The sequence below is a fragment of the Rhea pennata genome, chromosome 15, assembly GCF_028389875.1.
Source record: "Rhea pennata isolate bPtePen1 chromosome 15, bPtePen1.pri, whole genome shotgun sequence".
NCBI classification, from domain to species: domain Eukaryota; kingdom Metazoa; phylum Chordata; class Aves; order Rheiformes; family Rheidae; genus Rhea; species Rhea pennata.
In genome coordinates this window covers 14,344,078-14,370,324 of record NC_084677.1, presented here as the reverse complement: position 1 = coordinate 14,370,324, position 26,247 = coordinate 14,344,078, and the positions used below count along the sequence as shown (strand labels likewise).

The 26,247-nt window shown below is 39.3% G+C and overlaps 1 protein-coding gene across 2 annotated transcripts in view; it reads left to right on the top strand.

Annotated features, from left to right (window-relative positions):
* Positions 1 to 26,247, top strand: part of MAD1L1 (mitotic arrest deficient 1 like 1) — a 362,358-nt gene that overhangs the window by 12,289 nt on the left and 323,822 nt on the right. The gene's annotated exons all lie outside the window — the stretch shown is intronic.

The window sequence follows — 26,247 nt, the reverse complement described above, 5'->3', positions numbered from 1 at the left end:
TGTTCATTTTTACTTTACACTCATCTTCTACATAGTCTTAAGAGAAATCATTGTCCCAGTCGGGTTCCTGGAGCATGCCATTGGTGACAGCTTGAAGAAAGTCAACTTGTTCCTGTCGTCCTCTACTCAGAGGCAGTTGAATTGTTGCCCCCAAAGAGCCAGAGCAGTATGCTGATTGCTAATATTAGATAACCAAGGAAAAAGGGAATGCATTAGGACTTCTCATCTTTACTTTCTTCACTGGTACACAGAATATAGGGGAAGAACAATACAGTTTGTGGATTTCTGAGAGGATAGCTTTCATTTCCTCCAGCACTTCCACAGGGCTTCTCTTCTGTCTGCTCTTGACTTCTGTTCACTGATTGCCTGATCCCAGCAGGCTTTTTGTCAGGTTGGCTTATGATCAGGCTTTTGAGTGTAATTTTATTTAAAAACACGTGGAAAGGAGGTTGCAGCTTTTATGAATGTTAGTGTTTTAGTACTGGACTCTTTCTGGAAACCTAAAAAGAGTTAAATACTTTATAATGCTGTTCCTTAGGAGAGGAAGAATGAGTAAACTGTTAATGACCAAAGACTGATCTTATGTTTGCCAGTTTTGGATTTTTTTATTTTATTTTATTTTTTTACTTACCTGCCAGTTAGTGACTCAGTTTCTTCCACTTAAACTCCTGGGTCTGTCTTCATCTTCCTCTCATGAGCTAGGAAAACAAAGACTTTTTAAACCTCTGGTGCATGTTGGTGTTTGTGGTGCTGCTGTGCAGTGTTCTTTCCAGAATTTGCTGTTGGAGTTATGCCTACCTTATACAAATGCTATATGATATACTTGCACAATACCTTGTAATAAAACAGTATGCACTATAGTTACATATGGTTCAGGTAGACATATCATGAGTATATTTGATCTGTTTGATATTGTCTGTTTCCTGATGCAGTTGGCTCTGTTTCATCTTGGATGTAATTTTGACTAGTTGGAGTTCTTGTATGTTTTGGAGCTCTTCTTATCTGTTAGTATTATGCTTCTAGGGATTGTTGTTCGTCATCTGTCATTTTGATTCAGTGGTTGCTAGTGTAGGATTTGGTTTCAACTGTAGAAGGGGAAAACATACTAAACTTTGAAATTCTCATTCTGTGAGTTGAAAGTCTTCCTTTTGCATTTACTCTCAGAAGGATGGTCTTGTGTGGCTACTGTAGGACTTCTTGATATGAAGTTACGTTGAGGAAACGAGCTGCTTGTCCTCTCCAGGCTGCCCTAATGTAGTCTGCAAAATATGGTATTTAACGGAGTTGCTCACCATCTTCAGTCAAGAACCAGACAAACCTTAAACTTGGTTGTTTTCTCAAAGTTGTGCTGCTAGTTCAGGGATGGTTTCCAGGTAGTTTCTTGCCTGCCACTTATAATATATTTTAACAGAAAAATGTTTCTGAAAGGTTGTGGGGTGTCTAGGTGTGTGATGAGGCAGATGGTTCGTTTTAATGACAATGTGCAAAACCATCCACGAGATGGCATCCTTTGTCTTGCTGCCACAGAAAACTGATTTGAGCGCTAGGCCAGCAGGCTCAGTCTGCTGTAAAAACCATCAGCTGAGCACCTTAAGAGTCAGCTAGTCTAATGAAAATTGTTCATTGTTGCTGTCAAATCTTTTAAGATCTGTTTAATGCTGCATACGTGCAGTCTCTGTGTCTCCTTGTCCAGTAGGGTTTCTTTCTGCTTACGGTAGTAATGCAGCATGAAGAAGACTTGCATAATTCTCTAATGACATAGAATACAGTGGTGTGGGTTTTTTTTTTTTTCCCAATCAACCAGCTCTGTAAATTTCATATTTCCATCATCCATTCTTTGTTCATTCTTTTTTACAAGGTGTTGTTCAAAGCCTGGTTCTTCTCACCCTAACTCAAGTCCTACAATTACATCCTTGAGTGGCATTGTTATTGATCTAATTTTCTTCCCCTTCTGCAGCATGTAGAAGATACCCAAATACAAAATAAGGGGTTCTTGTTCCATGAGTGCTTTTTTTTTTTTTAAAGCCTTTTTTTATTGCTTCTTTTCTGAGGCAAATGTTGCCTTTGTCCTCTTCTAAGTCTGCCAGGTGGTGGTGCTCTCCTTAAACATATATACCCTGGAGTCCTGGATGTTGTGAAAAGATATGCTTCAGGTTGTCATCAGAGGGTTGTCATCAGTGGTGTGGAGTCTAGTTGGAGGCCTGTGGCTAGTGATGTCCCCCAGGGCTCAGTACTGGGTCCCATCCTGTTCAACTTTTTCATCAGTGACCTGGATGAGGGGACAGAGTGCCTCCTCAGCAAGTTGCAGATGATACCAAGCTGGGAGGAGTGGCTGACACAGCTGAGGGCTGTGCTGCCATTCAGAGAGACCTGGACAGTCTGGAGAGCTGGGTGGAGAGGAACCTCCTGAGGTTCAACAAGGGCAAGTGCAGGAGTCCTGCACCTAGGGAGGAATAACTCTAGGCACCAGTGCAAGCTGGGCCCTGATCTGCTGGAGAGTGGTTCTGCAGAGAAAGACCTGGGAGTGCTGGTGGATGACAGGTTGACCATGAGCCAGCAATGTGCCCTTGTGGCCAAGAAGGCCAATGGTCTCCTGGGGTGCATTAGGAAGAGTGTTGCCAGCAGGTCGAGTATATACAGCAGAATTTCTCTATGTCACTGAAGGTTTTTGATGTTAAAGTGTAATCAGGGATAGGAAGGGGATCAAATGTATTGATAATGACCATGCTGTTTAAATGGTCTCAGAGGTATAGCCTTACAGGTCTTATTGTTTTGGGGCCCTGTTTGCTGTTGCAAATAATACTGTCTGCTCAGGGGTGCATGTGTGTGGAAGATAAGGACAAGATTATTTAACGTTACTCTTCAAAATCATTTTCTTTTTCCATGCCCAAGCAAAGGTAGGCAAGGAATGGAGAGATCAGCTGTCCTTTTCTGAAGGGCTGTGGGATACAATATGGAAATTGGAGGTGAGACTGACATATCAGCAGGAGAAGCAGTGCACTCGGACTCTTCTGTGTTGCTCAGCAGCTCCAGTCATAGTCTGAGCTTTCTTGAGCTACATCTAATAGAGTTATACTGGAGGCAGGACTTAGTCCTCTGATGCTTACAGTATAAGACAAATCTGGAGGAACTCTTAGGTTTAATGAAACCTAAGGTTTGAAGACTACCTGCAGTTGTCCTTCAGTTTGCAAGGGTAAATTTACTTAGCTTTAGCGATGGTGTTGCATTAAGCAGGTATAATTGTTTTGTGTGCTCGCTGTCCAGGCCTGTAAAGAGAAGTGCAGATTTGACAGGAATTCAGGCCAATACTTAAGGACCACTTTCACTTAGTGGAGCCTGCCAACTGCAGACAGCAGACATTGGCTCTAGGCGACAGGTCAGCAGATCAAAGAAGTGAACTTGTTAATGCTGACCTGGTTTTCTTTCTGAAACATCTGTGGGCTGGCTGACTGACAAATCTTGGAGACAGCTTCCTGCAATGCCTGAGACCAATTAAAAAGAGGAGATAGTGTGAATGTATGTGCATTTCCTCCCTAAGAAAGGGTCTAATTAAGTAGCAAGCATCTCTATTTAGTACAGTGGGTAGCACAGTTGTAATTTGTAATTACACAGGTGCTACACTCAGTACGGGAAGTCCTTCTATGCAGATTCTGCTTTTGGAGTTGGGGAAGAAGGGAGGAGAGAGGGAGGGAATAGGGAATCAAATTTCTTGGTTCTGCATTTAGTGGTGGATTAATGTTCTTTTTTCAGTGAATAGAAAAGAAGGGAGAATATTGGAGTTCTGTACTTCCCTCTTTGAATCTTGATTATCTGTGCTTAGCTGTTCTGTGCTCCCTTCTATCCCAGGCATTGAATGTCTTTCCAGTAGTGAATGAGGCTCATAATCTTCTCCTTTCTCACAAGGTAGTAATTTACCTTTCTCTGAATGCCCATTATGAATAAGTGGTTGCTGATTTGTATTTTAAAAAAAAAAAAAAAAAAAAAAAAAAAACCCTGTTAACAGATACACAAAGTATGGCGCATGTTGAAATAATTTGAATTGCTCATATGCATTTCTGGATACCTAATTAACAGTGTCCAAGATGGAAGGTAAGCACTGCCAGTTCTGGTAATGCCATCTTTTTGGCATAATCCCTATACCTGAGTAAATATCTTTATTGGAGTAGTCTCTGATTTTTTATCCCTAGTTAGGACTGGACAGCTGATCTGAACTTAAATGCTAATTTCTGTGTGAGTGTTCTAGTTTTTGAGGGGAGGGGTGTCTAAGTTGGTTAATGATAAACTCCTTTTTTGGAGCTAAATATCTAATTGGAGAAGAAAATTAATGTGGTATGAGAATTCATTTTGTGCATCTAAGTTATGTAAATAACTGTAATTTATGATCTGCGAACATATTGAAAATTGCGTGACGGCTGTTGACAAGATTCCCTATGTAAAACAAGCTGTCTCATTACAGTGGGAATTCCCTGGGCACTAAAAAAAGATGATGAACACCATAAAGGGAAATAATTTTAATTAAAAAGGGGGAGAGGGGAGGCAAAAAAATACTTGTTAGGCCTCACAAATGTGAAGGAAAAATTCTATCAGCTGAACCTCATGAAAGGATTGTGCACTGCTGTATGGACATGATACTATAATTTATAGTTATTAGGAAGCTTTATCTTGTCATCAAAAATTCTGATGAAGGTGAGGGTTTGATAGAGGGAATTTCTCTTTCAGCGTCTGAAGAGAGCCGACTTGCGCAGCACGTTAATATTTTGCAAAATCTCTTGAAACAAGAATTTCTACTGGCATCTGCACAGGGATGAATGTCATGAGAATTTCTCTTACATACTACTCTTGCAGGACACGTTAGTCTCAACTTACAGGACTTCTGCTGTGCTAGTTGCGATTTCAGCCTGTCTGTGGGCTCCTGATTCAACTGCCTGCTATGGGAAAATGTTCTAGTCTTACCTACTATTTTATGATATTAGTTCTGCGAACATTGCAGCTGAAGGAGGTGGCCAAAAGTTAGCTAGAATAAAAACCAGTCAGTTTTCAGCCAGATCAATTCCCTGGTCAGGTTTACTATATGCTTGCACAAATGCTTATATTAGTTCAAAGCAGGGTAAAGGAAGCGGGAATGAGCAGCCAGGGCTGGAAGGAGTGGTAGGGATGATCATTTTCTTTATTTAGAAAGAAGGGTTACATGTTCTATGTTTTTAAGAATCTTATGTGTATAAAAGATGAAAGCATGGCTTTAGAAGCATTTACAGTCTTGAGGGAGAGGTGCCTGAACAGTTCCAAGGAGGACCTTTGTCTCCAGAAACTGAAATGGAAGTTTCAATAGGAAGCTAATGCTCGTTGCTTTTACAATTTTTAATGTCTACTGAAGCCGCTATTCTTTACATGGAGAATTCTTGAAGTAGGTTGTAACCCACTGAATGTGACTTGCAGCATGTTGCTGGATTATGACTTGAAGCTCTTCTATTCTTAGTTATCTTATGTTAGAAATTACATTATTCTTCACTTTCCACAGTGCCTTAGGCTTTAGCTTTCTCTAACAGAATGCTTTTTGTGTGTGGTGAGAGGCTCATCAGATTTTGGAAGGGATTGATTAGGCCTCCAAACGGTAAGTTTAAATTAATGTCAGATCTGTGCTTTAGCATGGAGTTCAGTCTTCTGCAATTTTCAGCACACTGATCCACTTAATTTTATTATGGCAGCTGGATGTACCTCTCTCCTTAGATTTATTAAGATGTTATAGATTTGTTCTACCAGTACATTATTGAGATACTGGACAAAGTTTGCATTTTCCTATTGAGTAATACTAATTTTCTCCAAAAACACTCTATTTTTCTTCACTGTTCAAAAATATTAGTCATCTTTTGCCTTTGCCATTAATGCCTTTAGTTCTATTTAAATACATCAGAGTTAAATCTTGAGTCCAAAGAGAAAAGTGTGTAAAAGATGAGGACCTAGCATCTGGGCAGACTGAGGCTGTAGCATGTAATCAGAGAATCAGAGGAAGAAGTAATCAGCTTGCATCAGAAGTGTATGTCTCTTTGCTTTGCATTTCAAAGCCCTGGAAACAGTTGAAGAAACTTTCTTGGAGCACAGACCTGGTATTCTGGAGGCAGAGGAAACTACTGAGCAGTAGTTTTGAACAGTAGTACTGTCAGTCTTGTTCGTTAAAGAACGGTTTGAGGAAGTTAACTGGTTGGCCTCCAGGAGCTCTATGGAGAATAACGAAGCTATGGAGGAAGCGGGGGACTCTTACCAAGGGGATGAGAACTTTATTTCGGAAGTGAGGATGACAACAGGCCATTTGCTTATGAGCGAGTATTGCTTCTCTTTCCTGTAACTTTTTACCAGAATGTAGAGCATTGCTCCAGCTGGAGTAGGGCTGCAATTCCCAAAGCAATAAATTTAAGACAGGAATAGTTTTAGAAATGCGTGCTGATGTTTTCTTTTGCATAGCAGGTACTCCTTTTGCCACCAGGGACACACCAGTCAGGTGCTTCATTCTATGTTGCTTCTGTGCTTCTTGCAAGTAGTGTTAGAGATGCTGTTGAAAAACTGTTGGGTAAGAATAGCTGCTTCTTCCCAGCATGTAGTGACCCTTGTTATGTGTAAGTAGCTTGAACTTCAGGTGTTCATTCTGCTGCAAAGGAGAAGCTTTTCCAAAGCACAGGCACTTTTATAAAGAACCACTTTAAGCAGTCCTACTTATCCTAAAGTGAAATTATCATTTAAATAGCAAAGACTAATTAGTAAGGGAATGGTTTGCTGCCATCAGAGGGCTCAAATGCTTGTGCTTGATTTTTATTCGGCCTCCTGTTGCTGCTTCCACACACTTGATGATTACTACAATCTACAGCTCATTTTTAATTTTGTTTCCACTCTAGCATCTTTCAGTTTTTCAATTCTAAATTTTCTACTGGGGCTGCCAACGTGCTATGCTTTCCCTCTCCCATATATGAGCAGAGTGTTAGACCTGATCTTTCCTCAAAGTCTTATTTTTGTTGGGAGACTTTTTAACAAAAAAGTAAAAATGGATCTTGTAAATGCATGTTGAAGCTCTTTTTACGGGATAGCAATGCCTTTTTCAAAAGGCAAGAATACACACACCGTTTCTGAATAAACTCAAAACAAAATGCCTCATTAAGTATTCACACTAATATTTTGTTGCTCCCTTGTACTAGTGGGCATGGCCTTTGTATACTGGGCAAGGGATATATACCTTTATTATTAGATCATGGAGTACCAAGATGGATTGCACTAAACTAACATAACAGCACTAAACTAACATAACAGCTTTCTTTACCTAGAAAATTGATTTTCTTATCAAAGAAAACACTAAGTCTTGTTTAACTGAATGTCAGTAAAACATTCAATCAAGAGAACTTTACTTGGGAAAGTATAAACCAAGTAGGAGAAGATGGAAATTATAGAACAGTCATAGGTACATAAGTAGTTGTCTGAATAAGGATGGCTTTAGTAATACTGAAAAGGAAGTGAGAGGATAGAATTTCTCAAAGATTACCTCTAGGATCTACTTTAAATAATGTTTTCATTAATAATTTTGGTGCAGAAAGTTTGTCTGTGCTGATAAAAATTCACTAATGATGCCAAGTACAGGGGACCCATAAGTGCATAAAAGCTGAATATGCAGATCTGAATGACCCTATGGGTTAGAATAGAGAAGTGAGATGAAATTCAGTGATACAAGACTGCCTGTACCTGGGAGCTGAATACAAACTTCTGTAAAATGTAGCACATCTGATGGAAATCACTAGAAGGACAAGAACTGTGCTACTCGTTTATGGCAGGCTGGCTGTTAATGCTCACACACAGGTTGTACCAGGAGAAAAGCTTCTGCAGAGGAGGAAATGTGCGAGTGCCTCTGTCAGTGGCTTGGGAGATGCTTCTTGGACTTCTTGTCTCCTGCTGTGGGGGAAGATTAGTTGAAATTAAATGCAGAAAAGGGTTTCTCGGAGGAGTTGGAGAGCATCTTAAACCAGTGGTGGCTAGAAGGACTGACCTGTCCTTCTAGTGAATCTAGCAGGAGATAAAATTGCTGCCTAGAAATGGAAATGTGGAAAGGAGGAGAAGGAAAGAGGGATCAATAACAGGGAGAAAAATATCTATACTAATAACTAGCATTGGCATTTATATCAAATGGCTCCAACGTTGCCATGAATACAGCTAGGAGGAGGTGCTAAACTGGTAGAAAGACTTAGTTCTGAATGAGCTTCCAGTGGGGTCAGAAGTTTAAAAAAATACTGCTTTGAAGATGAAGCTCTGTGAGGTTTGGAAAAAGATCACTGGCGTTCATAACTGGAAGGGGCTAGACATGACCTAAGCTAGATATTCTTTTCAGTCCTACATTTTATATGAATAGGTATATACAATGGATAAGGAAGGGAGTGGACTCAGGAATGCACTTTACTGGAAAACACAAGTCAAACTATTAAAAACAGGTTTAAGTGCAAGCATAGATAAGACTCAACTTTGATCTGCATCATCTGACAAGCTTTCCTGAGCTTATTTGGATGCAGGTTATCTTGATGGCATATTGAAAATGATCATTGCTGGTTAGTACTTATCCTCATCAGTGCCTACAGCAAGGATTTATACTTCTAAAGACTATTTTTATCATTTGCTTTTGTTTTATAATCACTGCAGGCAGGAGTTCTGTACTGTATCAGCCAGAAAAGTTTTAATTTTCTGTTTTAATTGTACTTACATGGTAGCTAGCATAGCAGTATCGGAATGGGGAGGCAAAAGATTGGAAATGTATTAATATTTAAGCTGTTTAGTTTTTCAGCATCTTTAAAATGCTCGTAGCTCTGACAAACTAGCTTAAATGCCATGTAATACTATTATATAAGCCCTGTCCTTAAGCTAAAATCTTTCCTCCCTTGGGACTTCTTTGCCAGTGAATGTTTTTGATCAAAGCATTTCTTTACCTGGGCTGTATTTGCTTTCTTCACAGGCTGTGTTATTAATGGAGTATGCTTGTAGATAAACATTTGCATATGCATCATTATTTTGAGAGAAAAAAATAATGTGGCTTATAATAGCAAGAGTACAGCATGATATATTCAAACATTCAGTAAAGGGGCTTAGTGAACTTGAAATATTAGTGCAGTGGAAGATTAAAGTGGTTTGTGCCTCAGGGTTCCCTCAAACTAGTTATGTGTACATAAGTGTTTTGTTATTTTAAAAAAATTACAGAACACAAATTGCCATGTTGAATCAGATTACTTACTAATCCATCTCTGATCCAGTGTCAGACATGACTGAATTCCGGTATAGATACGAGGATTCAGAATAACATGCAAGACACGAAGCAGACTTTTGATATGAAAGTTTAACTCTCATCAGATTGATTATGCTTGACTATAACTCATCTTATTTCTGCCTGTCTTTTTTTTTTGTGTGTGAAAACTTGTGCATGAGAAGCATTGTACATTAGGTGCATGGAATAAATAGAAAAATGTCTTTGTTACTCTTTCAGTTACAATCTTTCTTGAAACCATAAGTAACAGAGATGTAAAGCCTTGCACAGATAGAAATGAAATTCTTAACTTGCTACTGTTCCTACAAATGATGCCTTTCTCTTCTGGATTTGTTTGAGGAGACAAAATAAAAAAGCATTTTTGGTCTTAACCTTGTGACCTGATTTTTCTGCATGGGTGCTCCTCCCGGTGTTTTGTGTACTGTGCTGTTAAGTGTGTTATGGGGGGTTGTGGGCTTGTGTCTCTGTTCTCCCAGGACCCAGGAGGAAGAGTTGTAGGCTAGGAAAGAGCAGCCTGAAGTGAGCTGCCTGAACGAGCGCAGACCCTGAACTAGGCCATCTGGAGAACCAGACGTGTGAAAACTGGAAAGATTTGTATTTTGAAAGCAAAGATGGGAGGTGATTGGGCCCCAGTAGATTTATGTTTAATAAAAGCTTAAAAATTACTTCCAGAAACTATTTCAAAGAGCTGATGTGGGCAGCTGAAATCAAGTCTTTAGGGGTGCTCTTAAATGAGGCATTTCTTAAAAACATGTGTAAAATGGAGCTGGGCCTTCTCAGCAGGAGGAAGATGAAAGCTGTCCACTAGTTCTAGTGTCCCCCCCCGAATTGGCTGCTGATGCACTGAAATGTTCTGTGCATATTCTGGCCATCACTTGGCAGTGAAGTGTTTCTTACAACAGTCATGTCTAAGAACAGCATTTTTGCAAGAGGACTGTCTACATTGGAATAGTGTTTGAAACCTCTGTGCATTCAAACATCTCTCACCTTCTTCTACCACTTGCTATAAAGCAAATTAGATCTGTCAGAGCTCAGACCTTCTAGTGTACATGCAGTTTTGGCCTTTCTAGAAATGTCTTTACTGATCTTGAGCATCTCTTCTCTCCTATTTGACTATCTACCCGCTTTACACCTTTACCTGCTCTTTTTCTCCGTGCTATTTTTAACTCTCTTGTCAGCAAATTTTCTGTGACTCTTTGTGAGGGTAATGGGCAAGTATTACAAGAATCATTTTCTAGTGTAGGCTATTCTTGCTGGAATTGCTTTTGAATTCTAGTTACTTGTTTAAACTCTGTCCAGAGATACTCTGATACAAATAGCAGATCAGGCTCTTTGAAAGAATGTGAAGGAAAGCTCTATCCTATTGGTAGGAAGAAATGTGAAATTCTGGATTTTCCTGAGTTATATCCTATGAACCAAGTTAACTATGTTCTGCTTCGATGAGGCAATCATTCTATTTTTGCAGTATACAACAAGTGAGGGCTTGATATTCTGCTCAGTTTTCTTAGGAGGGCAGGTATGGGGATATCTGGGTTGCTGTCCTTGACTGTGAGTGTGTTCAATATCCTTAGCCAGAAAAGTCAGTTGGCCTGGATAATTTTCAGCTGTGCTTCATGGCTCTGTTATTGGCTCAGTTTGGATGATAACTGAGTTGTGAATTTTTTTTCACACAGTTCTGCTGGTAGGTTTGAAAATAGCACTTCTATCTGTGTGCTTTTTGTACTCCCAGAGTTAAAGCTTTGTGGCTTCAGGTGTTTTTCTCCAAACTTAGCAGCCAGAGTTCATGACATCAAGCCTGCTTTGTGACAAGCCTTACATTTAGGTCTGATTTCCAGTGTGACTTTGGCGAAGACCTCTTCTGCCTTCTGGATGGCTGGCCCACTTGTCAAGGTGACAGAACACCTGTCGGCTTGCCTACCTGCAAGTAGCTGGCATAGGGAAGTGCAGTTGGCACGTTGTAATAATGGATATAGTTGGAAGGCTGGTAGAGAGAAAGAGTGAAGAAGTGTCAATTTTTTTTTTCTCCCAGTTGGGTAGACACAGGTTTTTAGAAAACGATGTGTATTCTTGTCTATATGGCTTATGATAGCTGCTAAAGATAAACTTGCTATTTTCCAATAGCAGTCTCTTTGGCTGTTTTTAAATATTTAAAACAGTAGGTTTTTTCTAAGAGATTTTTGTATTTTCTGTATCTTCAACTGTTCTTTTCAGCTATGGTGTGTCTGTGAGTGGAATTTGAAGGGTACCAGTTAAACCCCTATCTTTGCATTTGAGTCAACCATTCTGTTTTGTAATAATGTCTTGTTTATTTATTTACATAAATGACTTATGGACAGTCTCTAATACCATATGATGCTACTACTTAGTGTCTGACATTTACAGCATTAGAAGATCTGCATTTGTGTGCTTAAGATTGTAAGATGGTGATGTCTCTAAGATATTAGAAATATGTATATTTCTAATGCTATGTTGTGTTCTATGTGAGGAAATACTCCAATTTAGGCAGAATTAAGCAAATGCTTAACAGTGTACACGAAAGTCCTGTATAAGGTTGAAGGACCTGATTGTGCAAGCTATAGGGAGGCAAAGCTAAGGTCATTTGCAGTTTTAACTGTGCATCTTTCTGACTTCTGAGCATTTAACTACACAATGTTAATATTTTTCTTAAGGTATGTTACTGGTATTTGTATAACCCCATGTGTTTGTGATGATTCACAAGAAAGCATAAGAGAAATTCCCTGTGCTAAAGAGCTTATACAAACAAATTGTGGGGGAGGGAGAGGGTAAGGTGAGGGAGCTAGAAGAGATTATTAGTGACAGGAGCAAGATGGGGATGAATCAGTAAGAGAAATGAGGTCAAGAGGAAGTGAGCAGGTGCCTGGTGGACTGGAAATGAGTGTTTTTCTAGAGGGAAGGAACAGTACAAAGGAAACGTGAAGATGAGGGCAATATGGAAAAAGTAAGGGCAAGGTAATGGAATAGGTATAGTGCATAAGAAATAGTTAATAGAAACTCATTAAAGACTTATGTACTAACTTGTTTCAGGTAACTCCTTTCATTCTTCCCACTACAAAATAAGTATTTGGTCTTTCAGAATTTAAATGTCCAGAGGACAGTTATCAAAGTCTTAAAATCCACTTCTATCTGTGGCTATCGTTAGGGAGAAAAGGTTGCTTCTGGTAGGAAGTTGGGATTCAGATCTATGGTATGAGGGCGAATTCACTATATGGATTTTAATGGAGTGACAATCTTGCTAACCCCTTAAATGTGCGTGGTTTTTCATAGCTCCAAGGAGTTGTTCCTTGCTAGATTTTTTTTTATAAACCTTTTCTGGGCTCGTCAATTTGGGATCGTTAGATCTGTACATGTCCCCAGCATCTTCCATCCTTACTGGTTTAGGAGAGTTTAAGGGACTTAACTGAAACCAGAAGGGAATAACTACTCTTGCGTTTGGAGGTAGCTTGAGGCCCAGGTTGCCTTCCTGTCGTGGAAGGGCTGCAGTTCCCTTCTGCCTGAACAATAAGCTTTGTATCTGTTTGTACAGTAATGAGCTACTTTTGTTTGCTTCGGAAACATGCTCCACTGTCTGGACTGTTTCCATTTACAGAAAACCCTTGCCAAATTAATTTTATTTAATTATCTCCCAGGGCTAAGCTTGAATACATTTTGTGTTAAATTCACCGTTTCTCCCTCTTCTGAACGAGATGGACTTAATATCCTTGTTAAAATCTGATTAAAACTAAAATTGAGTTTTTTGAAGTCTGATTATCCCATGAAATGGAATTTTTAAACCTAATTATGAATGGATTTGCATATGTTTTTAGCACCATTGAAAAGAAAGTTGGAATAAATTTATTAATGAAATCATCTTCTGCTGCCTCTTTGGGCCATGATGATTGCAGGGGGAGTAAGGGAGGAGGAGAGAATAAAAACACATCTTCTTTTGAAAAATACCCTTTCCCCCTCCCCAGTCTGTTTCCAATGTGATTTGACCTAGTCTCGTTTTTATTTGTCTGCCATGCAGTCAATTTAGGTAATTGATGGCCTTTTGGAGACCAAGTACACAGTTGAGCTGATTTCATGTATTCAAAGCCTTCACGCTCTCTGAAGGGTACATGTAGGGAGACACCATTTGTTTCAACTGTTATGTTCTCCCCTTTTCTGAAGTAGCCCTGATACAAAATCAATAGGCAGCTCTCGTTTCTCCTTTCTGAGAAACGCTGTGTTTAAGCAATTAGTTTAAACCCGATAAAAATAGTGTTATGCAGACTCTAGTGAATGCGCACATGGGAATTGTGATTGTTGATGTACTTCCCTGGGTTTGAAACATAAAGTTTCTTTGTAGGAAGTATCTTTGTAGGAAATATTTGAATCTCTCACTACAGTGGTTCTGCTTGCTCCCCCAGGATTTTGCCTGTAATGCTGTATGAGAAAGAGAGGGCAGGTGGAGAATGCATCTGCTTGTCTGGCATTGGCTTTTCAGGGCAGGTGTGGAGGGGAACTGGATACATGGGCAGAGTGGTGTTGGTTTCAAGTGGAGGTTTGTACTGCTGAACCTTTCTCTGTTTCTTCTGTTGATGGAAAAGATCATCTCCTTACAAGGTCAAACTTAAAAAGATGTGACATCTTGTTGGTCAGTGTCCCTTATCCTCTTACCTAGGGCTAGAAAGAGCTCTTTACTGGATAAGCGTTAGTTACCAAATTTTAAGTGTCATCTTTCACTGTCATAGGCTGTGTGCAGTTTTTTTTTTCTGTCAAAAATATGAGTCCTGTTGGAAAAAGGTGTTGCTGGAGCTCAGAAGTCCTGGACTTGAAACTTCACTCCACAAAGAGCAGATGTTCTGCATGTAGCCAAGTGTTCTTTAAGTGTTTGCATTTGCAAAGTTTCCTTTGAACTGGGGGACTTGCTTTCCATCTGCCTTTGTTTTCTTCTAAATCCTGTCTTTGCAAAGGTTAAGTATGGAAAAAATGGTTCAGGTATCAAGTTTTAAAAGAAATGTTTAGTTCTATCACTTTTTTCTGAGATGCTCCTGAAGTGGGGAGTTTTGTGAGGGAAGTAGTAGCTTGACAGAGGAAGGAGGATTTTGCTGGAATTGGAGAAATGGTTTTTCTTTAGCTGGCAAAGGCTCAGGTTGTGAACCAGAATTGTTGAAGTCAATTAAAATTTTTCTCCTTGAAGTAACAGCAAAACTTGAATTCATACAAGCTGAGAAGAAAGAAGCTAGTTGAAGTAGCTATGCCCCAGTGATTTAAAATGATCTTCTGGTTTACGTATTTGTTCACTACATCTCTTGTGCAGAGTAGACACCTTCAGCATTGGATTTACATTATATGTTGTGTAATTAGGACTCCCATTCAGATATATGCTATGAGTGCTTTGCAGTAACTCCCCAACCAAGCTCAATCCGAATCTGAGTTCGGAGTATCGGATGCACCTTGTCTCAGGCTGCTGTATAAAGCTGCAGTCACTTCAGCAATGTGGAGGGTTAGGAAGCTGTGCAGTCCTGGAGAGAGCTAATAAGAGAAGATCTGTGGTGGGGTAGACATTGAGGAGAATCCCAGAAGGGCTTTTTAAAGCACCATATTGTTGTTTGGTTGGTTTTGCAATGCCCTTCCACCAAAGACAGAGTAATTGGTTGTGAATAGGTCTCTGCTGTGATGCACAGCATATGGAAATAAGCTCTAGAAGGTAGATGTGTGTGCAAGGGAAGGTGGAAAATGATGTCAAGCAATGATGTTAGCTTGTTTCTCATTATCAAGAGACTAGGTAGCTTTCTTTTCTTCTGTGAATACATTTTAAATGTTAGAAACTGTAGATCATTTAATTTTATTAGTGCGTTCCCTAGTAGCTTCAGGCTTTCAGACTAAAACTTTATTATAGGAGTAAGCCAGGATGGTGTCAAAGTGCTTGTGACACCAATCCAGTCCTTATCTTAATCCCAGTCACAGAAGCCTATGGCAAAGATACAGGGAGATCATAATTGCTTTTGGCTGCTCTGAACCTTGTGCTTGATGCAGGCAGCTGAGCTGATGTACTGGTTTGTCGGAGAGCGAGCTGGCAAAAGGAGAACAGTAATTGCTGAAATGCTACTGTTTACATCTTTAATGCGATTACACTCTAGCAGTTGCACTTTCTATGAACAAGCCTTTAAGTCTGCTTCTATTTCCTTCTGACATGAATTATTCATTATTTATGGATGATGGTGATTGGGGTTTGGCTTTCACTGGCAGTTTTATTATATCCACTTAGCACTGACTGCTTTGGCGTGCTCTAAGACTCAGTTATTTTCCCTGTATGGGAAAATATGTCCATCATTCTTCTTGGTGTTAAAACTTTGAGTATGTAATCCGGCTCTATTTTGGAGGATGAGTCTGCGGGATTTTGGGGTTTTTTTGGGCAGGGAGCATAAGAAGAGATTTTATTTAGATCAGCGTATATTGCCAAGGCTGAGGGCAACTACTTCATTGGTGCTGTATGTCAAAAGACTTGAATTTGAGGCTCTTCCTACGGGCAGCCTGGGAGGTTTGCATGTTGAGGAAAGAAAGCAGAATTTCAAAATGAGATGGGATTGATGTGCTCTGTCCTCTAACGAGAGTAGTTTGGAGGGTTGCTTATTTTGAAACTGCATTGAAAAACTTGTACCATCTCTGCTGGGCTGTACTGTTGTGGTGTCAGCACCTCAGCACCCCTGTAACAACAGCGAGACTCTCGGGGTTCTGCCCTTCTGGTCTAACACCGTGATCCATCGGCTTTGTGTTGGGACTGCTGCGTTCAGGCCTGGGTACGTTTCTGGTTGCTAGTGGATGACTAGAGCTGATGTGTTAATAGGCTTCCATAAAATTTTGTCAGAAATGTTATTTGTCCTTCACTTTGAATATTTCATTTTTAGAAACTTGCAAAAGAAAAAAAAAGTATGAGAGAATTGCTCCATTTGTTTAAAGTTCTGAAAGCTTTTTTTTTTTTTTTTAACTAAACAGTTCAAAGAGCACATCTCGCTAATCAGAAGAATATTCTTGTGTCCCTGGGGTGGTCACACTGTTTTAATTGGAACTCGAGCTGCTTTGAAGTCCCTTTTAATCCTCCCTGAGCTGGGGGAGAGGGTTTGAAGGCAGCACTGTAAATCTGAAACTTCTTCATTTTATTTACATGTGTCTGGGGACGCATGTAATTCATTTTCCTGAAGTTGAGCTCACTTGCTGGCTTGTGGACAGCTGAGTGAGAACTGTGCTTCGTTAAGTGGGAGGCCTGGGATGGATGGGAGGGGGTTACGGATAGGAGGCTTGTGAGCTCGGTTCCTGAGCAACAGGCTCTGCCTGGGTAAATGAGCTCAGTGGGAAGAGCTGGGAAAAGGTGCAACACCTGAACACGAGCGCAAGGCCAAGCAAAAAGCTACAGCGATGGAGGAGAATTTAAACCTCAGAATTAACTCAGAATTAACTCAGAGTAAACTAATCTGGCACTCATAAATATACTGCTGTGCAGTGATACTTGACTGCTTCGCTATAAGATGAGAAACCAGAGATTTGGGGGTGGTGGTGGTGCAATTCTTGTGGTTAATAACTTCAAATGTCCTTTAAATGAATGTGAGGTTGAATTTTCTTATATAGAAGTTGAGTTGTAAGTTCTTGTTTTGAGGGTTTTTACTTTTGGGTGCCCATACTCAAATTGTTCACTCTCTCTGCCTTAGACTCTAAAATTTAGGCCTTTCTTCAGTCTAGTTTAGGTGGCAGAAATTTATGCTTATCCTGAAGTACCTATGCTTCTGATGTATCTGCTGCTAATGGAGCCTCAGTTATAGTTGAAACCTCTTTGTGCTCTCTTAATTCCAGCATCTGCAGCAATATATTGCTACTGACCATGCAAGCACTTTCCTTAATCATTTTCTACTTTATTTGTTCCCCTATTGATTTCTGTGATAAATACAAGTGTTCTTGGGCTGTATGTTTTCTGCACTTCAGTAACATTTTTTAACCTCCTACATTTGATAAAACCAGCATGTTTCAATTTCTGCCTCTGTTGGAGGTGAGATCTGCAGTGAAAAGCTTTGAAATAATCTTTGCTTGAGTTTAGATAGTTTTTAGTTAATGGAAACAGGCTTAACCCCCAGTTTTCTGTCTGAAAGGAAAACCAAGCTTTTCAGTTGAACATCTAAGTGGTATTCTTTTCATTCTTTCTAGAACTGTCGTCATAAATTCATCAGTGACTGAAATTACTGGATGAGATTTATATTATTTGTAACTCTGTGTGTGTGTGTGTATATATATATACACACAAATATATATGCTCATTATTACATATCTATCTATCTAGATATAAATCCAGTTACAAATAACTTTAAACTATAATAAAAGTTGCAGTTTCAAGTGGCCATTCCTGCTGTGAAACTGAAGAGGTATGTGATTGTAATCTAATCTAAATAAGGATAATATAGGATGTCCAATCACTTTATATAAAAAGCAGCTGAAAATATAGTCTAGATTCTTGAAAGGGTATGTAAAAAATCATTATTAATATTTCTTCTTGCTCAAGATTAGGGATTTGTGCTATTGCTGGCTAATATTTTTCGGGTGATAGGAATCTAGCCAAAAAAGACTCAAACAATGCAAGAACTTTAAGTTGATATCATTCAAGGATTATCTCAGACAAGTATCATAAAACAAGATCATCAGTTTTGTAAAATGTATAAAATGGCCGAATTTATATATTGCATGTATGTGTTAAATATGTGTATTATATATAAAACTATGGATAGTAAAGGCTGTGCCAGAAAGGTGTATGCTCTGTCATCTTGTTTTTTTGAAAAGAACTTTGTCTTGTGTTTTTTAGGAGTGATAGAATTTAGGGATGATCCCCTGAACTCTTTAGAACAGCTGGGACAGATGCGCTAAAAGGCAGTCAGTCTTTTGATAGCCCCAGATGCTGTCAGAGCAGTAGTTTCCGTATGCATTATTCAATGCTGGATTTTAACAAAATCCTTTCAGTGTCAGATCAATGGAACGATTATTGTTCAATGCTCTGTTTCTCTCCTTTATGGCAGCAGAGAGTAAAATGTCTTCAAATGTTTTAAGAATAGCACTATGTGATGCAACCAGCAGAGATTCAATAACGTTTTTTGAGGTTTTCTTACACAATCTGTTTCTTTGCATGAACATTCTTGCCTAATTTGAATGTTAAGTTTTCTGGCTGAGAACCTTCTGTTGTAACCAGTAATCCCTACTGGTTCTCCAGTTAGTAAGGAGAAGGTCTCTGAACTAGTTTCTTCCATTGGCATGAAGTATAGAAAGAGAGGCTTGTGGCTTGATCATTTGGAAGTCTCATTTATTACTTCCATTTTGGCTGTCAGGATGCTTTCTTAGCCTCACATAATGCTAGTAGTTGGCCTGGGATTTCCTTCAGGAATGCTAGTGATCCTCTGCGCAATGGTATCCCTTTGAAAGATACCCCTGTCTAGTTAGTTTGCTTCCAGCTAGCATATCTTTGTTTTTGTTTGAGTCATTCTAGTATTGATTTCCTCCTCCCTCTCCTTAAAATTTCTTACAACTATCCAGATATCTGAATTTTTTTTTTTTAGGGCATCCATGTGAATAGAAAAAACAACTTGTGTTCTACTTCAATTCTGTTAAATTTATTTTGTGAAGCCTTAACTTTTCCTAGCAAATGGTTAATCCTGTCCTCTCTGCTACATCTCTGGATTGTCACAAAGATTGTTCTAACTCTAGAGGTAACAAATGGAAACTATATGAAAAACTACCATAGTTATGACACCCTAAAATAACTTAATTTTGTGCATTTCATCACATGTTTTTTCCTTTTGCTGTTTTTATTCTCAAATTAGCTAAGTCTGTGATGAGGTAAAACATAAAATAGCTTTTGCTCCTGTTGCAGTAAAATATTGCATTATTAACTGTTTGTTTTCTGTTTGAAATTTTAGGGTCAATAGGTACAAAATTATACAGTAAAATTTTCTTTCAGAATCATCGTTAATATGGAATTATGCACTAAACTAAACTGCAGAGTGAGGGAGGGGAAAAAAACATTTGCTTCTTTCATTGGAAAGATATGCTGATATCTGCTAGTATTTGAGCAGCAACAGCTATTTTTGAAAATCCTTTACGATCCCTTTAAATTTTACTACTTATGTTCTATTGCTGGTAAGTTATTGAGCTATTGCTCAAACATCTGCTTTAAATGTTTAAAACCTTCTCAAAAAAAGAGCAGAGATTGTAAATCAAACAAGTTTAAAAAAAAAACTGTGATACACAAGTCATCTTTGAGTCTTTGATAGTACAAGGCTATAATTTGGCTTAATTTCAAACAGATTGTGAATTAATCAAAATAGTGGTGGATGAGTCTTCTCTTGCCCCCAAATTAAAAAAAAAAAAAAAAAAAAAGAAACAGATGGAATTGTGATAAGTCCTGGTTGCAATTAGAAAAAATGAGAATGGAGAATACCATTCTGGACAGTGCTATAACTTGCAGAATGTTGTAGTTTTATGTTGGGAAACTGAGGAAAATCCTTGGTCTTTAGTAAGGAACAAGTTTTATTTGCATTGTACCAAGCGATGGTTTGAGAGCACTTCAAAGACGCTAGGTCTATGGTTTAATAAGTGTAAAAAGTTCATGGTGCTTCCTTGATAATCTCCAAAAGGAGAAAGGGAAGACCTTAGGAACTATTCATTTTCCTATATTGTAAAAACATAGGATACAAAACACTTAATAGCTTTGCAAATATACCCAGTGTTTGAGCTCTCTGTTAAGTTGGTTACTGTTCCCTTATGAGCTGTTGCATTTTAATCCTAGTTAGAGTTCTTCTGTGTCGTAACACAGTTGAAATGTGGTGTCTATTTCTGCTTTGGGATAATACATAGTGATGCATGCTACTTACATGCTCCAAGGAGGAATCTGTCTGAAGACAGTTTATTCTGTTTTCCCAGTTAACTCTTTCCCTTGCTGTGTATATACTTTTCTTTGAGGTAATGCATCTTTCCTCTGTTTGAAGCTTAGGTTAGTTTTGACCCTTAAGTCTGATCTTGACAGTGATAAGAAGTCATTGAGAAATGACATTCATGTGCTCAAAATTGAAATGATGATGTGATGGTGGATCTCTGAAAACGTAGCCTGGACTTCTCACTGCCTTTGAGAGCCAGGTTGACAGCTCACGCATCTCGCACTTGAGCCTCCTTTCGCTTTGCCCATATGGCTGGTGCGACCTGACTCTGTAGCACTGTAAGCTCAATGAGAGCTTGAGGATATGTTCTGATGAAAAGACAGCTGAGCCGGTTAACAGCTTCTTGCTGAAAGGAGTAATTTCAGCCAGCTGAATCAGACTTTTAGTGGCAGAAAATGAACCAAGCAAAACCAGTGATTGTCCCTTCAGCAGCAACAGGCATTTAGAGTGGCTCAGCAGCTCTCCTGATCTGCACCCAGAGAAGAGGAGCCTGGAAGTCTGCAATGGCAATCTGTGTGAAACGCGATCTATTTTTGGAAAGGCAAAGCTCTCTGGCCTTGCTCTGTAAATAACTCTTCCATGTGCTCTAGTGCTTTCTTATCAAACTCTAGAAAATTGCTTTTGTTTCACCATGACCTCTCAAAACTCATGTTATGTGATGCAATATGCCATGACCTGGCTTCTGGCTGAAGATTAAAAACTCTCTGCCTCTCTTTATCTTAACTTCCAAATCTCATTATCAGCAAGTTTAATACTACTATGTATAACATTCCCTCTCCTTGAGGTCTCTAAAGCCTTTCACTTGCAAGGTTAAGTTGAATTGTGCAGAGTGTGCTTTCCACATTCCGCCTGTCTGTTCTATGGTTGCTATTAAAGCAGTGGTGGGGATGGGAGAGAAGACTGACATGCTAAAATGGCAGCCAAATTATTTAGATTTTTCCGAAATTAATTTTATTTTGTTGAAGTCTTAAATATATCTTTGAAGAAATTGAACTTGAAAGATTATTTGTTGTGATGCCATATTGATAGCTTGGGAGGGGAAACCCAAACCCCTACTTTCATTAAAACCAGAAAAAGCCTATTGACTGGAATCTAAGATAGTTGTCTAAGATGTCACTATTTTTCCTCTTTAAATTATGACTTGATTGGATTAATTGCTAACTTTGCAGTTTCATGAGAAATCAATTATTTGTCTTTGGTATTGTCAAGATGCTTACACACACTAAAAACGCTGTCTCACAAAGGAGTTGTTCTGCTTTGAGTGGTTAATGTGGACTTTAAGGAGCAGTTGAATTTTTTGCTTCTATCAGCACACAAGTATGAGGTTTATTTTCTGAAGGAAGGGGGACTCAGAAGCTGAGATATTGCCAGTTGCTTTCTCCTTACACTTCAGTTTTCTCCTTTTTGCTTTGTTTTGGACATAGACTGAGGCTGCAATTTATTGGAGAAACAGTATAAAACATACTTCTGTTTCTTTTTTGCCAGCTCTTAGCACCTTAATTTGAATGAATAAAGATAAATGATTACTCTTCAAAATGTTTTTAACCAGAGTATTACCACATACTAAATGTGTCCTAATTGAGTAGGAAATTAGAAGAATTGAATTATTTTTGTGAACAATGTGTATAGCGGATTCCTGACCATATGGTTTAGTGTGGCGTAGGCAGCGGTAGGAAGGGGCAGTGCAGCCCTTAACATCTTGGCAGTTTGCAGGGGCCTGGCCTGGAGCCCACGGAGACTTTTAGCTCAGGAAGAAGTGCCAGTGTGAAACTTGAACACCTGGGCAGCAGGTCTCAGTGGTGATGCTCCCCTTTATTCTGGTAAAGGGGAGTTAAGGTGTGTCCCCCTAAATATGTATCATCTCCCTAGGGAAAGGGTATTGGGCAGGTTACCGTTTTCTGATAGATGCTTGGAGTTAGCATGATCAAATTAAAGACTATGTTGTCATACTTTGGAAAGTCCGTATGTACTGTCGTGCTTATTATGTACCCTCCAGCCTTGAAGGAGAAGTCATCACAGGAACTGAGCTGCTTCTGGACTCGCTGCTGAAGTATCAGAAATAGGCAGGGGTCCTGCAAACCAGAAGCACAGGAGTTAAAGGGGTTGCATAGCTCAGCTATGCAGAAAGGCTGTCTGGGGGTCTGCCTTCAAATGTGCATGAAGAAACTATTACAGATCTCCACAGTCTTTCTAATCACACAGATATTTAAAACAACTGAAATGCTTTTCTAGAATTTCTCTTGCTCTCATGTTATTGTTCTGTATATGTTCTTCAGCTGCTCTTGTCTTCCAGCCTAAAGAGAAGCTGAAATTCTTTCTTAAAAATAGAAAAGGCCCTTTTTGGAGAGAAGAGACTCTCTAAATCTTTGTGTTTCTGTGCATCATATGGAAGTGGATAAGGGACAAACCTCAGATTTTATATTTTTGGGAGGCTGCCCAAAAAAAGGGGGATGGGAGATATTTTGGATTGGAGAGAGAAGCAGATGTGTCCTCCCATTCTATGCCTGGTTCTCATTAACAAACACTTCAGTGAAGGCTTCTATTTCTGGTCTTTGTCAGCTAATTATGCTCAAGTCTAAAACAGTTTGTGGATCCACCTAAAATGCTGTGCCAGAAATCTGAGACTGTTCCATTTCAATTTAGTATGACTTAGTTGAGACACACAAATCTCTGTCTTTGTAAGCTAAAACTGTATAGAGATGTGCTAGTTCCAGAGACTTTCAAAAACAGGTGATTCTGAGCAATTTGTGTGTGTCATTAGTTTGGTGGTTTCAAGTTTTTTCTTTAGAAAACGAAGTTGATTGAGTACTTGTTTTTTCTATTTAGTCTTTAGTCTTTCAGATCTATAGCTAAAAATTAATGTCAAAGATCTAGCTAAAATCAGATCTCTTCCTTTGCTGTAAATTTTGAAACATTTCATAGAAGCAATAAGATGTTGACATTCTAATAAATTATAAATTAAAAAAAATCCAATTTTTATTTTTCCTTTAAAAATTTTGAGATACTTACTGAGTCTTGGTTTAATGTTACTTCAACAGCTAATTTGAAGTGCCTGACTGTCAGAGTTTATAATGGAATGCTAATAAGTCCATAACTAAGACAGCACAACCAAGCATTCTAGCAAATTTCTATAAAATGCTAGTTTTGTGCATTAAAAGAAAAAGCATAAGCCATTTTTCACGTTGAAAGTTATAAAAGTGTGCCAGTGGGGGCTTGAAGCTCATTGTGTGAAGTTGAATGACATGGATGGGCATCCCATTAGGTTAATTTTTTCCCTTCATTTAGGTTTTTATTACTCTTAAATTACTCTTTCTTTTTTTTTCAAACTGTTTGCACTTCAAAGGAAGTCAGAGAGCTTTGTTGAACAGTAATTTTGTTCCTCTTCAGCCTTACTCTGCTCCTAAGCTTTGCTGGACTAATTTGCACCTTTAGAGCAAAAATCCTTTTCTCCAATTTAGTATTAAATGCTCACCTGATTGTGTGGTTATTTACAGGATCTGGAATGGAAGATTTTGCTTAAGGGTTGTTCTAGAAAGAAATAGTCTCAGGGTGGGCTGGCGGGAGAGAGGAAGCAGGTTCTAGTTTTGGCTCCTTGTGCTTTACCCAGCAGAGAGGAACTGCCATTCAGTGATTCATCTTGATTCATCCTTTGGAAGCCACCACTTATCTGCTCTTCGTGTTAGCTTTATCATTACATACCACATGACTCAGTTTTAATAACAGCCTGTTCTCAAATCTTTGTGTGTGTAGTTTCATATAGAGGATTTTGCACAGCTGATGCAAACATAGGTTTTCTTATTTAAGTATTAATTTTTCTGTGGTTCCATGGGCTCCACGAACACATGGCAAAGGCAGCTGGGCACAGGTTTGTAGGGTATGTCCTGGCAGCACATGAGGAAGCGACTTCTCACAAACCAGGTTCTCGGTGTACTTGTGGGAGGGCAGAGTTTCAAACTTCCCTCGAGGAGCAGTGGTGATTGGAGCAGTGCTGGGGAGCTATACTGGCAAACACATTCTAGTAGAAGACTTTTTGGCTCTTTAATACCAGTTTTGATAGCATCTGTTTAATAGCAAATGGACAGAGCTTTAGGAAGGTTTATATGCAACTAACCCAGCAGGCAAAGGTTCTCAAGGCTAGAACATGTTAAGTGACTGTTGGATGTTGGCAGATTTATCTCTTTATGCAGTATTGTTTTCAGAAACCTCTGAAATGAGGTGACTTTAGAGCAATGAGGGCTACCTGATATTTGTCGTGGTTGAGGAGCTCGACCAGTTCTCTGCAATTCAAAAACTGATCTGATCTGACTTCATTGTACATGCAGTGGTGTTTCTCTGCTTGGAACTGAAGAAGTTCAACTTGCCAAACTGTGACTGGGGTGAGATGTAGACATCTCAAAGGTACTTGATAGCAGAGGGCATGAAAGGGAAGTCTGGGTGTCTGAGCATGTGACATGCTTTAGTTTTACAGAAGGCTAACTCTTCCTCAGCAGGGGTTGATGCCCATTAGCTTTGTTTCCTGTTATATTTATGCTGCTCCATTTGGGGAGGGGAAAAAAAAAAAAACCCACCCACCTAATGCCATTAAAACATCCTCCAAAACCTAAAGCTGCCAACTACTGAAACTGAGATGGGAAGCTGATTGTTGATGTGAATTGCCTAACAGATGAGGATGATTGTTTTTTATTGGAAATCGGTCGGTAACTATCATTACTAGAAATCTGTGGCTCTTATAATACCATCTCATTTCACTATTGGATTAGTTTCAGCTCTCTTTCTCAGTGCTAATACATTGTGGTACGGATTTCTGAGAATCTGAGAATAAAATTGAGGCAAATATACTTTTTTTGTCCATATAAAAATCTATGCAATTATTTCATTGATGCAGGGACCAAAGAGTTCTGTTGGGGAGAGGCAGTCAGTGTGGAAAGAGATGTGCCTGGTGCTAGTCTTGTGATAAATCTGTTATATTTGGGTGAATTGTGAGCTGCTTAGAATTGCATTTTTCAGAGCCTTGTTAACTTGGTAGCTAAATTCTCCTCCAAAGATTTTTCCACTGGGAAATAGGGGTTAGGCTGGGAAATCATTTGATGCTTTCCATAAGCTGCCTTCATCTAGACTTGAACTGCTTTTACACTTGAGGTTTAAAGAGAGGTCTCTGAAGAGGACAGCCATCTCCCTGCGGAGTCTGTTGATGTGGGTTAATGGTTTCTGGGAGCGCTAAAATGGAGTTGTCTTGATCCCATTCTACAAGCTTTCAGGACTGGTCATTGGCCTTGACGAAAAGTAAATCTACTCCTGACATCTGTAGGATGGTTGCTAGAGGATCTATAGATACCTTTGACAGGAAAACTACTATCAAAGTGATACTCAGAGGGGTATCCAGAGCTGATGGATCTTTTCTCAGTGGTTCTGTAGTCACTTGTTTGCATGAGGGGCTCTAAAATCAACATGCTGGTAAGTGCCATGGTGTGGGCATGCTGCTCTGAGAGCCCGTGGTAAAGCTGACTGTGCACTGTCAGAGGTTACTCAGCAGCAGCCAGAGCTGTTGGACTGTAGAGCCTACCTGTACATTTACTTAATTTTATCTTACCTCTTGGTAGCAATCCTCTGATGGTGGCTGTACTGAGGCCCATAGCTGAATAGCAGTTGGAATGACACTGGGCCTGCTCATCCCTGCATATTTGTGCTGAGTGCTAGGCAGGGGAGGAGATTGTGATCTATCCTTATGTATAAGTTTAAAAAAAATGTTCAAGTGATAAGCTGTCTGTTTAGTGGATATGAATGTTGATGTATGCTGCTTGCTTTGAAGAATTTGCTTGTCTTGCTGACACTAAGGCTTTAGACTTGGCTTATGGGTTGCAGCAAATAGTGGTGAGATGCTGTGGGTTGGATGGTGATTACAGCATTTAGTAAAGGCTTTAATAAAATAGGCTTTTATGTATGCTGGACAGAATGCAACCCTGTGTTCTAAGGGACTGGAACAGCTTTGGCCTGGTGCAGTTGCTTTGTTTGCTT